This window comes from Helianthus annuus, chromosome 9, assembly GCF_002127325.2.
Source record: "Helianthus annuus cultivar XRQ/B chromosome 9, HanXRQr2.0-SUNRISE, whole genome shotgun sequence".
Classification (NCBI taxonomy): domain Eukaryota; kingdom Viridiplantae; phylum Streptophyta; class Magnoliopsida; order Asterales; family Asteraceae; genus Helianthus; species Helianthus annuus.
The window spans coordinates 57,546,915-57,560,550 of NC_035441.2; the positions used below are offsets into that span (position 1 = coordinate 57,546,915).

General features: G+C 42.7%; 3 long non-coding RNA genes across 3 annotated transcripts; all 3 read left to right on the forward strand.

The window, feature by feature from the left end:
* The first annotated feature begins 3,493 nt into the window (after positions 1 to 3,493).
* LOC110874422 lies at positions 3,494 to 5,254 on the forward strand. The gene is made up of 3 exons (XR_002555937.2): positions 3,494 to 3,816; positions 4,678 to 4,728; positions 5,205 to 5,254. It is a non-coding gene; the product is annotated as an uncharacterized LOC110874422 (long non-coding RNA).
* A 2,241-nt stretch (positions 5,255 to 7,495) lies between these two features.
* On the forward strand, positions 7,496 to 9,042 carry LOC110874421. Its single transcript, XR_002555936.2, has 3 exons — positions 7,496 to 7,604; positions 8,466 to 8,516; positions 8,993 to 9,042. It is a non-coding gene; the product is annotated as an uncharacterized LOC110874421 (long non-coding RNA).
* Positions 9,043 to 10,884: 1,842 nt separating this feature from the next.
* On the forward strand, positions 10,885 to 12,842 carry LOC110874420. The gene is made up of 3 exons (XR_002555935.2): positions 10,885 to 11,404; positions 12,266 to 12,316; positions 12,793 to 12,842. It is a non-coding gene; the product is annotated as an uncharacterized LOC110874420 (long non-coding RNA).
* The last annotated feature ends 794 nt before the right edge of the window (positions 12,843 to 13,636 follow it).

Genomic DNA, 13,636 nt, shown 5'->3' on the forward strand with positions numbered 1-13,636 from the left:
CGCAAGATAAGTGACTACCAGAATTCGAGTCAGCAATCATCTGGCAGTCAGGGGCAGGGTGGATATCGGGGAATTCACCCACTGTGTAATAAGTGCAACAGACACCACAGTGGAAGATGTCGCAGGGAACGTTGTCAAAGATGCCTCAAGATGGGTCATGAGGATAAGGATTGTAGAAGCTCTCGACCAGCAAATCAGAACCAGCAACTCCCACCGCCAGCTCCACAGAACCAGCAGCAGCAACCACAGCGTGGAAACCGGGGATGTTTCCAGTGTGGGGCAGAAGGTCATTACAAACGCGATTGTCCTCAGTTGAACCAGAATCAGAACCACGACAATAACCAGGGCAACGGGAACAACAACAACAACGGGGGAAACAACAACAACAATGGCAACGAGGCAAGAGGTCGAGTTTTTGTGTTAGGACGAGGAGACGCAGTGAACGATATTTGAACTTATAACTTATTTTGGGTTTTCATTGTTATGTTTCCGCTACTCAAACAAAGTTTGGTTTGAACATCAATTGTATTGGGTTTTATGAATTATTTTAACTACTATACTTTATGTTTGATATGATGGATGGTTTGATATTATTGAGCGCACCTGCCGTATTTATGGACCTTATGAACAGGGTGTGCAAACCCTATCTTGACAAGTTCGTCATTGTCTTCATCGACGGCATTCTGATCTACTCCAAGAGTCAGGAGGAGCACGAGCAGCGCTTACGTCTTATCTTGGAACTTCTTCGAAAGGAGCAACTGTACGCAAAGTTTTCGAAATGCGACTTCTGGCTACGTGGAGTCCGCTTTCTAGGCCACATAGTGAACAAGGATGGGGTCCATGTCGATTCGTCCAAGGTAGACTCGATCAGGAACTGGCCTGCACCGCGTACACCGACGGAAATACGCCAATTCTTGGGTTTGGCGGGGTATTACAGACGATTCATTAAAGACTTTTCAAAGATCGCGCAGCCGCTTACTATGCTGACACAGAAAGGTGTCACCTACCGTTGGGGGAGATTCCCAGGAAACTGCTTTTCGGTACTTAAAGGGATAGGCTTTGCAGTGCACCTATTCTCTCACTGCCGGAGGGCACAGATGACTTCGTGGTTTATTGTGACGCATCGATACAGGGTCTTGGTTGTGTATTGATGCAACGGGATAAGGTTATTGCTTACGCTTCGCGGCAACTCAAGATTCATGAACGGAACTACACGACGCACGATTTAGAGCTGGGAGCTGTTGTTTTCGCGCTTAAGATATGGCGACACTACCTGTACGGTACCAGGTGCACGATTTACACCGATCACAGGAGTCTCGAGCATATTCTTAAGCAAAAGGATTTGAACATGCGTCAACGGAGATGGGTTGAACTTCTGAACGACTACGAATGCGCCATCAAGTATCATCCAAGCAAGGCCAATGTTGTGGCTGACGCCCTCAGTCGAAAGGACACCCTACCTAAGCGCGTGCGAGCGCTACAGCTTACTATTCAGACCAGTCTTCCCGCACAGATACGAGCTGCTCAGATAGAAGCATTGAAACCCGAAAACGTAATGGCTGAAGCCTTACGCGGTTCAAGGCAACGAATGGAACAAAAGGAAGACGGCGCCTATTATGTAACGGGGCGTTTTTGGGTCCCACTTTATGGCGGTCTACGAGAGCTTGTGATGGACGAAGCGCACAAGTCTCGCTACTCGATACACCCAGGGTCGGATAAAATGTACCACGATATTAAAACAGCTTATTGGTGACCTAGCATGAAGGCCCACATCGCCACCTATGTTGGCAAGTGCTTGACCTGTGCAAGAGTCAAGGTTGAATATCAGAAACCCGCAGGCCTACTTCAGCAGCCTAAGATACCTCAATGGAAATGGGAAGAGATTTCCATGGATTTTGTTACAGGCTTACCTAGATCCCAGCGTGGGAATGATACTATATGGGTGATCGTGGATCGACTCACCAAGTCTGCACACTTCCTGGCTATAAAGGAAACGGATAAGTTCTCCACTCTCGCAGACATCTATCTTAAAGAAGTTGTTTCGAGGCACGGGGTGCCCACCTCCATTATTTCGGATCGGGATGCACGATCCACGTCAGAACTATGGCAAGCGATGCACAAATCTTTTGGCTCACGATTAGACATGAGCACAGCATGTCATCCTCAGACGGATGGGCAGTCTGAGCGAACAATCCAAACTCTCGAAGACATGCTTCGGGCATGTGTTATTGATTTCGGCAACGGCTGGGAAAAACATCTCCCTTTAGTGGAGTTTTCGTACAATAACAGCTACCACACCAGCATTCAAGCCGCTCCATTCGAGGCATTGTACGGGCGTAAATGCCGGTCACCTCTCTGTTGGGCAGAGGTGGGGGTTAGTCAGATTACGGGTCCAGAGATAGTAGTGGACGCCACAGAAAAGATTGCACAGATACGACAACGCATGGCGGCAGCACGCGACCGTCAGAAAGCCTACGCGGATAAGCGTAAGAAGCCAATGGAATTTCAGGTCGGGGACCGGGTATTACTTAAAGTCTCACCCTGGAGGGGTGTGGTACGTTTTGGCAAACGGGGTAAACTCAATCCGCGGTATGTCAGACCATTCAAGATCATAGAAAGGATAGGCCCAGTAGCCTACAGATTTAACCTACCAGCTGAACTCGGGGCAGTTCACAATGTCTTTCACGTGTCGAATCTGAAGAAGTCCCTATCAGATGAGACCCTTATCATTCCTTTTAAGGAACTCACTATCTGTGACAACTCGTAACTTCGAGATATAAATCGTTCGTTTCGCTCTTGCGAATAAACGGTTTTGCTTATCTATTTTCGACAAATTTAATTTATACTCGTTACTCGTTAGTTGTTGTGTGCAAACTTGTAATCGAAACCAAATCCATATCGTATTAAACTAACTTAAACCGTTTGAACCGAAGTATGTGACTCGTCCGTTGAACCAAATCTATTCCATATAATTTGTACGATTTTAAATCGCATATACATACATTTACGTTAAAATCATTTGCTAAAACATGAAACATATGAACTACAATTTATAGATTATTTTATTAAATAGTCTAATTCTATTTGTTAGTTGTGTTACCCTAACAAACCACACCCCAACCGTCAACTGCATGTTTCTTTCTCTTGGTGATGTGCACTCCCAAGTAAACAGCCCAACCCATTAGCCTTTTTATCAATTGTCATCGGCCCTACCCCCAAAATCCAGTAACCGCCCCCACCCCACATAAATACATATGCATGTATGTATGATGGTATTAAAAAAAAATAAAGAAAAACCCTAAAACATACATCAGCCGCAGACACCCTCCCTCATCTTCCCGGTCACCGGAGTAGAGGTCCGACCAACACTTCTGGCGACGCACCTATACCCACGAAACCCCTTGTGTACCCTCCTCCACACACACATGTATCCCGAACTGTTAAGAGTGAAAGAGAACATAGAGAGAGAGATCAGATGAGAGTGAAAGGAAGCAATAGCGAGAGAGTGTGAGGGCAGAAAGGCGAAGAGGTGCGACGGAAGTTGACGGCAAAGCCGTTTTCCCATTCACCGGTGGCGACGGCAGACCCGAGAGCCGATCCCCGACCAGTTTCATGACGGCAGAGGGAGTGGTGGTCATTGGTGGTGTACGGAACGACGGATGTGACGTCGACAACCAAGAATTTTAACCTCGGTGACGTAGCAGCTGCGGTGAGAACGATGCCGATGTCAGACAGCGGTAACAGTCGCCAAAGCTCCGACTCAGGCCTACGACAGTGGCAGCAGACACCTTATTTTTTCATCTTAATGGTCTTGCGGTCAGTATATGTAAATTAGTGTTGACTTGTAACTTTGTAGTTCTTGGTTTGTGCACATTTGTTTATTATTGAATTGAAGGTAGCTGGTAATTCTTGGTTAAATGTATATATATAAACGGTCTGTTGAAAGTGGGGTTAGAAGTATGTGTTGATGCATATGTTGATGATAGGGGTTTATATGAAATGTTGGCAACGAACAGACTAATTTTTGGGAATCATATTATAGATATTTTGTTGTTGATTTAAGATTTATACAAATAACTATTAGTATGAATCTAGGAGAGATGGATCATGATAAACGAAAACTGAATTTTTCATAATATTTTGGTGGATGACTTATGTTCAATTATTTGTTTATCATGATAGTAATAATCAAATAAACTAGGATGTATATGCCTAATAATGATGGTAGTCAGTTTCATTTGAATCAGGAAAAGTGTTTGTTTTTTTTTGGTATGATGTACATGTGATAAATGATGCACATTATGTATGCACCTTGTATGTCCAAACCCGTATAAGAGTACCGCACATTGGGTAATGGGCCACACAATTGATATGTTGGGCTTAGTTAAGTGGGCCGCACACTGATTGCGCCAGGCCCATAGATTGACCGCACACTCCAAGTCTGGACCGCACACTTATTTAGAAACACACACCATGAGTCGCACACTTGCACTGTTTACCAAAACTTATAATCAACTAATGACTGATACGATACCTTGATGATTGTGAATACGTGTATGCTGGTGAAAACTGTTACCTGGTTAAATACGTGTACACTACTTGACAAATATGTGTTAGATACGTGTAGCGTATATGTGATTACTTATTTACCGTCCTAACAAATGGTAATCATAATAGGATGGGGTTGACCAAATTAGGACAAATGCATTATCTACCGAGCAACCAAAGGTGAGTTCACACTCTTTACCAAGGCATGGGATTCCCAGGGTGGGAATGGGATTGGATGATTTATTCGTGCAAACTTAGTTAATGGAACCTAATGATATGGTCCTCAGGGTGAGGATGGTAAATGATAAGATACAGCTAGACTAGTATACCAATTGAACTGATCTTCGCATACACGCCAGGGGTTGGCCGCGATATTATGACTGGTCTTCGCACACATGCCTGGGAAAGGCCGCGAACTATACATACTAAAACTTCGCACACATGCCAGGGTGGCCGCGATACAAATATACATAGTCTAGAATACTTGGGAAAATTTCCCCTAATCTTCGCACACATGCCCAGAGGGCCGCCATGGAAACTAATACGATACCTGACATAACGAACGAATATAAGGCTTACTTTCCTATTACTATTACTGAACTGTTTACTGTGAACTCGCTCAACTAGTTGTTGACTCTCTGCTGCATGCCTTGCAGGACCTTAGGTACATATGGAGCTTGCACAGGGAGGAGCAGGTCGTTGTGGGACATGGATCGTGGATGCCATGTTAACATTTAAACCTTGAACTTATGATTTACATTGGATTTACATACTTATGCTTCCGCTACTCAAATTATGTTATGTTTGGTTTGAACATCAATTGTATTGAAATGGGTTTTAGAACTACTTTAATTATTATACACTATGTTCAATATGATTGATGGCTTGATCCTGGTCATGTCACGCCTCCAAGCGGTGGTACTCCGCGGGTGGATTTTGGGGGTGTGACAGATCGGTATCAGAGCCATTGGTTATAGAGAACTTGGTTTTAATATGGGAAAAACGTTTTTATTAAAACCAGACTATAACCAGAACAGTGCTCTCAACGATCCACAACGACGCTTCTCTCCACGTGCAAGACTCAACACTTTAGATGGTATGGTCTATGTTTATGTTACCTACTTGTTAGTTACATTTGCTTGGTACGTTGTTTATGGTATGCATAGTTAACGTAGTAGCATGTTGCCCTTATTAGCCCTAGTGTGCTCGCTTTGACACCCAACTATTTACTTGAAATTTGACGTTTGGTGATCAAATTATTTTCCTGTTTTCTCCTCACCCCACTACGACATCTGTTTTATGCATTCTATATATTCATACGACTGTCTCGACATGACGTCTCCATCTGACCCTCCGGACATTCGGTTTGCACGTCAACATTCATGAAGACCAGCCCTGGCTCAAACGAACTTGGGTTTAGGAGAACTACACCTACGCATCCTGGTTGATGAACCCTATCACCTTCGCCTGTCAACATCCACAGTTACACGCGTTCGTCGTTTTGCAACTCGCAACCTTACCCACCAAACTCTGTTTTGGACAAATGATACACTCGCGCGACCGCGATGTAACGAACTTCCCTGTTGTGCCATGCCGCCATGCACCAATACTGGAAATTACTTCTAGACAATAGATTAGCTGGTCGAATCCTTCGGTTATTAATGGACCCCTGTTTTCGCTCGATTCTTCGTACGAACCTCATTAATCCCCTGTTTCGTTGATTGACAACTGATATAACGAAACGCTAACAACCATACCATGATTTCTACCGATCACAAGATTAGCCCCCCCCCCCCCAAGCGTTGTAAGGTATCTATAGATCGAGTTCGTCGGAACTCACTTCAAGCCATTGTTTTAGAACAATTTTCGGGACGAAAATTCTTTTAAGTAGGGGATGATGTGACACCCCGCGAAAACGGTCAACACAACTAGCTTCCTCAGTGACTGTTTGCTAAATTTCGGGACGAAATTTCTTTTAACTTAGGGATGATGTGACAACTCGTAACTTCGAGATATAAATCGTTCGTTTCGCTCTTGCGAATAAACGGTTTTGCTTATCTATTTTCGACAAATTTAATTTATACTCGTTACTCGTTAGTTGTTGTGTGCAAACTTGTAATCGAAACCAAATCCATATCGTATTAAACTAACTTAAACCGTTTGAACCGAAGTATGTGACTCGTCCGTTGAACCAAATCTATTCCATATAATTTGTACGATTTTAAATCGCATATACATACATTTACGTTAAAATCATTTGCTAAAACATGAAACATATGAACTACAATTTATAGATTATTTTATTAAATAGTCTAATTCTATTTGTTAGTTGTGTTACCCTAACAAACCACACCCCAACCGTCAACTGCATGTTTCTTTCTCTTGGTGATGTGCACTCCCAAGTAAACAGCCCAACCCATTAGCCTTTTTATCAATTGTCATCGGCCCTACCCCCAAAATCCAGTAACCGCCCCCACCCCACATAAATACATATGCATGTATGTATGATGGTATTAAAAAAAAAAATAAAGAAAAACCCTAAAACATACATCAGCCGCAGACACCCTCCCTCATCTTCCCGGTCACCGGAGTAGAGGTCCGACCAACACTTCTGGCGACGCACCTATACCCACGAAACCCCTTGTGTACCCTCCTCCACACACACATGTATCCCGAACTGTTAAGAGTGAAAGAGAACATAGAGAGAGAGATCAGATGAGAGTGAAGGGAAGCAATAGCGAGAGAGTGTGAGGGCAGAAAGGCGAAGAGGTGCGACGGAAGTTGACGGCAAAGCCGTTTTCCCATTCACCGGTGGCGACGGCAGACCCGAGAGCCGATCCCCGACCAGTTTCATGACAGCAGAGGGAGTGGTGGTCATTGGTGGTGTACGGAACGACGGATGTGACGTCGACAACCAAGAATTTTAACCTCGGTGACGTAGCAGCTGCGGTGAGAACGATGCCGATGTCAGACAGCGGTAACAGTCGCCAAAGCTCCGACTCAGGCCTACGACAGTGGCAGCAGACACCTTATTTTTTCATCTTAATGGTCTTGCGGTCAGTATATGTAAATTAGTGTTGACTTGTAACTTTGTAGTTCTTGGTTTGTGCACATTTGTTTATTATTGAATTGAAGGTAGCTGGTAATTCTTGGTTAAATGTATATATATAAACGGTCTGTTGAAAGTGGGGTTAGAAGTATGTGTTGATGCATATGTTGATGATAGGGGTTTATATGAAATGTTGGCAACGAACAGACTAATTTTTGGGAATCATATTATAGATATTTTGTTGTTGATTTAAGATTTATACAAATAACTATTAGTATGAATCTAGGAGAGATGGATCATGATAAACGAAAACTGAATTTTTCATAATATTTTGGTGGATGACTTATGTTCAATTATTTGTTTATCATGATAGTAATAATCAAATAAACTAGGATGTATATGCCTAATAATGATGGTAGTCAGTTTCATTTGAATCAGGAAAAGTGTTTGTTTTTTTTTGGTATGATGTACATGTGATAAATGATGCACATTATGAATGCACCTTGTATGTCCAAACCCGTATAAGAGTACCGCACATTGGGTAATGGGCCACACAATTGATATGTTGGGCTTAGTTAAGTGGGCCGCACACTGATTGCGCCAGGCCCATAGATTGACCGCACACTCCAAGTCTGGACCGCACACTTATTTAGAAACACACACCATGAGTCGCACACTTGCACTGTTTACCAAAACTTATAATCAACTAATGACTGATACGATACCTTGATGATTGTGAATACGTGTATGCTGGTGAAAACTGTTACCTGGTTAAATACGTGTACACTACTTGACAAATATGTGTTAGATACGTGTAGCGTATATGTGATTACTTATTTACCGTCCTAACAAATGGTAATCATAATAGGATGGGGTTGACCAAATTAGGACAAATGCATTATCTACCGAGCAACCAAAGGTGAGTTCACACTCTTTACCAAGGCATGGGATTCCCAGGGTGGGAATGGGATTGGATGATTTATTCGTGCAAACTTAGTTAATGGAACCTAATGATATGGTCCTCAGGGTGAGGATGGTAAATGATAAGATACAGCTAGACTAGTATACCAATTGAACTGATCTTCGCATACACGCCAGGGGTTGGCCGCGATATTATGACTGGTCTTCGCACACATGCCTGGGAAAGGCCGCGAACTATACATACTAAAACTTCGCACACATGCCAGGGTGGCCGCGATACAAATATACATAGTCTAGAATACTTGGGAAAATTTCCCCTAATCTTCGCACACATGCCCAGAGGGCCGCCATGGAAACTAATACGATACCTGACATAACGAACGAATATAAGGCTTACTTTCCTATTACTATTACTGAACTGTTTACTGTGAACTCGCTCAACTAGTTGTTGACTCTCTGCTGCATGCCTTGCAGGACCTTAGGTACATATGGAGCTTGCACAGGGAGGAGCAGGTCGTTGTGGGACATGGATCGTGGATGCCATGTTAACATTTAAACCTTGAACTTATGATTTACATTGGATTTACATACTTATGCTTCCGCTACTCAAATTATGTTATGTTTGGTTTGAACATCAATTGTATTGAAATGGGTTTTAGAACTACTTTAATTATTATACACTATGTTCAATATGATTGATGGCTTGATCCTGGTCATGTCACGCCTCCAAGCGGTGGTACTCCGCGGGTGGATTTTGGGGGTGTGACAGATCGGTATCAGAGCCATTGGTTATAGAGAACTTGGTTTTAATATGGGAAAAACGTTTTTATTAAAACCAGACTATAACCAGAACAGTGCTCTCAACGATCCACAACGACGCTTCGCTCCACGTGCAAGACTCAACACTTTAGATGGTATGGTCTATGTTTATGTTACCTACTTGTTAGTTACATTTGCTTGGTACGTTGTTTATGGTATGCATAGTTAACGTAGTAGCATGTTGCCCTTATTAGCCCTAGTGTGCTCGCTTTGACACCCAACTATTTACTTGAAATTTGACGTTTGGTGATCAAATTATTTTCCTGTTTTCTCCTCACCCCACTACGGCATCTGTTTTATGCATTCTATATATTCATACGACTGTCTCGACATGACGTCTCCATCTGACCCTCCGGACATTCGGTTTGCACGTCAACATTCATGAAGACCAGCCCTGGCTCAAACGAACTTGGGTTTAGGAGAACTACACCTACGCATCCTGGTTGATGAACCCTATCACCTTCGCCTGTCAACATCACCAGAAACGAAGCAGCCACAGTTACACGCGTTCGTCGTTTTGCAACTCGCAACCTTACCCACCAAACTCTGTTTTGGACAAATGATACACTCGCGCGACCGCGATGTAACGAACTTCCCTGTTGTGCCATGCCGCCATGCACCAATACTGGAAATTACTTCTAGACAATAGATTAGCTGGTCGAATCCTTCGGTTATTAATGGACCCCTGTTTTCGCTCGATTCTTCGTACGAACCTCATTAATCCCCGTTTCGTTGATTGACAACTGATATAACGAAACGCTAACAACCATACCATGATTTCTACCGATCACAAGATTAGCCCCCCCCCAAGCGTTGTAAGGTATCTATAGATCGAGTTCGTCGGAACTCACTTCAAGCCATTGTTTTAGAACAATTTTCGGGACGAAAATTCTTTTAAGTAGGGGATGATGTGACACCCCGCGAAAACGGTCAACACAACTAGCTTCCTCAGTGACTGTTTGCTAAATTTCGGGACGAAATTTCTTTTAACTTAGGAATGATGTGACAACTCGTAACTTCGAGATATAAATCGTTCGTTTCGCTCTTGCGAATAAACGGTTTTGCTTATCTATTTTCGACAAATTTAATTTATACTCGTTACTCGTTAGTTGTTGTGTGCAAACTTGTAATCGAAACCAAATCCATATCGTATTAAACTAACTTAAACCGTTTGAACCGAAGTATGTGACTCGTCCGTTGAACCAAATCTATTCCATATAATTTGTACGATTTTAAATCGCATATACATACATTTACGTTAAAATCATTTGCTAAAACATGAAACATATGAACTACAATTTATAGATTATTTTATTAAATAGTCTAATTCTATTTGTTAGTTGTGTTACCCTAACAAACCACACCCCAACCGTCAACTGCATGTTTCTTTCTCTTGGTGATGTGCACTCCCAAGTAAACAGCCCAACCCATTAGCCTTTTTATCAATTGTCATCGGCCCTACCCCCAAAATCCAGTAACCGCCCCCACCCCACATAAATACATATGCATGTATGTATGATGGTATTAAAAAAAAAAATAAAGAAAAACCCTAAAACATACATCAGCCGCAGACACCCTCCCTCATCTTCCCGGTCACCGGAGTAGAGGTCCGACCAACACTTCTGGCGACGCACCTATACCCACGAAACCCCTTGTGTACCCTCCTCCACACACACATGTATCCCGAACTGTTAAGAGTGAAAGAGAACATAGAGAGAGAGATCAGATGAGAGTGAAGGGAAGCAATAGCGAGAGAGTGTGAGGGCAGAAAGGCGAAGAGGTGCGACGGAAGTTGACGGCAAAGCCGTTTTCCCATTCACCGGTGGCGACGGCAGACCCGAGAGCCGATCCCCGACCAGTTTCATGACGGCAGAGGGAGTGGTGGTCATTGGTGGTGTACGGAACGACGGATGTGACGTCGACAACCAAGAATTTTAACCTCGGTGACGTAGCAGCTGCGGTGAGAACGATGCCGATGTCAGACAGCGGTAACAGTCGCCAAAGCTCCGACTCAGGCCTACGACAGTGGCAGCAGACACCTTATTTTTTCATCTTAATGGTCTTGCGGTCAGTATATGTAAATTAGTGTTGACTTGTAACTTTGTAGTTCTTGGTTTGTGCACATTTGTTTATTATTGAATTGAAGGTAGCTGGTAATTCTTGGTTAAATGTATATATATAAACGGTCTGTTGAAAGTGGGGTTAGAAGTATGTGTTGATGCATATGTTGATGATAGGGGTTTATATGAAATGTTGGCAACGAACAGACTAATTTTTGGGAATCATATTATAGATATTTTGTTGTTGATTTAAGATTTATACAAATAACTATTAGTATGAATCTAGGAGAGATGGATCATGATAAACGAAAACTGAATTTTTCATAATATTTTGGTGGATGACTTATGTTCAATTATTTGTTTATCATGATAGTAATAATCAAATAAACTAGGATGTATATGCCTAATAATGATGGTAGTCAGTTTCATTTGAATCAGGAAAAGTGTTTGTTTTTTTTTGGTATGATGTACATGTGATAAATGATGCACATTATGAATGCACCTTGTATGTCCAAACCCGTATAAGAGTACCGCACATTGGGTAATGGGCCACACAATTGATATGTTGGGCTTAGTTAAGTGGGCCGCACACTGATTGCGCCAGGCCCATAGATTGACCGCACACTCCAAGTCTGGACCGCACACTTATTTAGAAACACACACCATGAGTCGCACACTTGCACTGTTTACCAAAACTTATAATCAACTAATGACTGATACGATACCTTGATGATTGTGAATACGTGTATGCTGGTGAAAACTGTTACCTGGTTAAATACGTGTACACTACTTGACAAATATGTGTTAGATACGTGTAGCGTATATGTGATTACTTATTTACCGTCCTAACAAATGGTAATCATAATAGGATGGGGTTGACCAAATTAGGACAAATGCATTATCTACCGAGCAACCAAAGGTGAGTTCACACTCTTTACCAAGGCATGGGATTCCCAGGGTGGGAATGGGATTGGATGATTTATTCATGCAAACTTAGTTAATGGAACCTAATGATATGGTCCTCAGGGTGAGGATGGTAAATGATAAGATACGGCTAGACTAGTATACCAATTGAACTGATCTTCGCATACACGCCAGGGGTTGGCCGCGATATTATGACTGGTCTTCGCACACATGCCTGGGAAAGGCCGCGAACTATACATACTAAAACTTCGCACACATGCCAGGGTGGCCGCGATACAAATATACATAGTCTAGAATACTTGGGAAAATTTCCCCTAATCTTCGCACACATGCCCAGAGGGCCGCGATGGAAACTAATACGATACCTGACATAACGAACAAATATAAGGCTTACTTTCCTATTACTATTACTGAACTGTTTACTGTGAACTCGCTCAACTAGTTGTTGACTCTCTGCTGCATGCCTTGCAGGACCTTAGGTACATATGGAGCTTGCACAGGGAGGAGCAGGTCGTTGTGGGACATGGATCGTGGATGCCATGTTAACATTTAAACCTTGAACTTATGATTTACATTGGATTTACATACTTATGCTTCCGCTACTCAAATTATGTTATGTTTGGTTTGAACATCAATTGTATTGAAATGGGTTTTAGAACTACTTTAATTATTATACACTATGTTCAATATGATTGATGGCTTGATCCTGGTCATGTCACGCCTCCAAGCGGTGGTACTCCGCGGGTGGATTTTGGGGGTGTGACACTATCGACGAGCGGTTGCAGTTCGTCAAGGAACTAGTTGAAATCACGGACCGGGATGTTAAGGTCCTCAAAAGCAAGAGAATCCCTCTTGTCCGAGTTCCTTGGAACTCCCGACGTGGCCCAGGGTACACTTGGGAACGCGAAGACCAAATGAAAGAAAAGTACCCCCAGTTATTCAGAACCAATGCAACTACTACTGAGGATGAAGCTACCAATACAGAATTTCGGGACGAAATTCCAAATCAACGGGGGGATAATGTGACACCCCAAGAAAACCAGTAATCTTCGCAAACCTGCTCGGGGAGCCGCGATACGATACAGGTAAACAACGTCACACCACCAGCTTCCTCAGTAACTGCATGCTAAATTTCGGGACGAAATTTCTTTCAAGTTGGGGATAATGTGACAACTCGATTTCCTGACTTTCACTTTCGCATTAAATGCACGTTGACTTTGACTGTGTAGTTGTTTGACTGTTTAACTTGTAACCATACATGTTATGTTTTAATGAAACATGTTTTGATTGTGCACATAGGTGATTTATTGTTGTA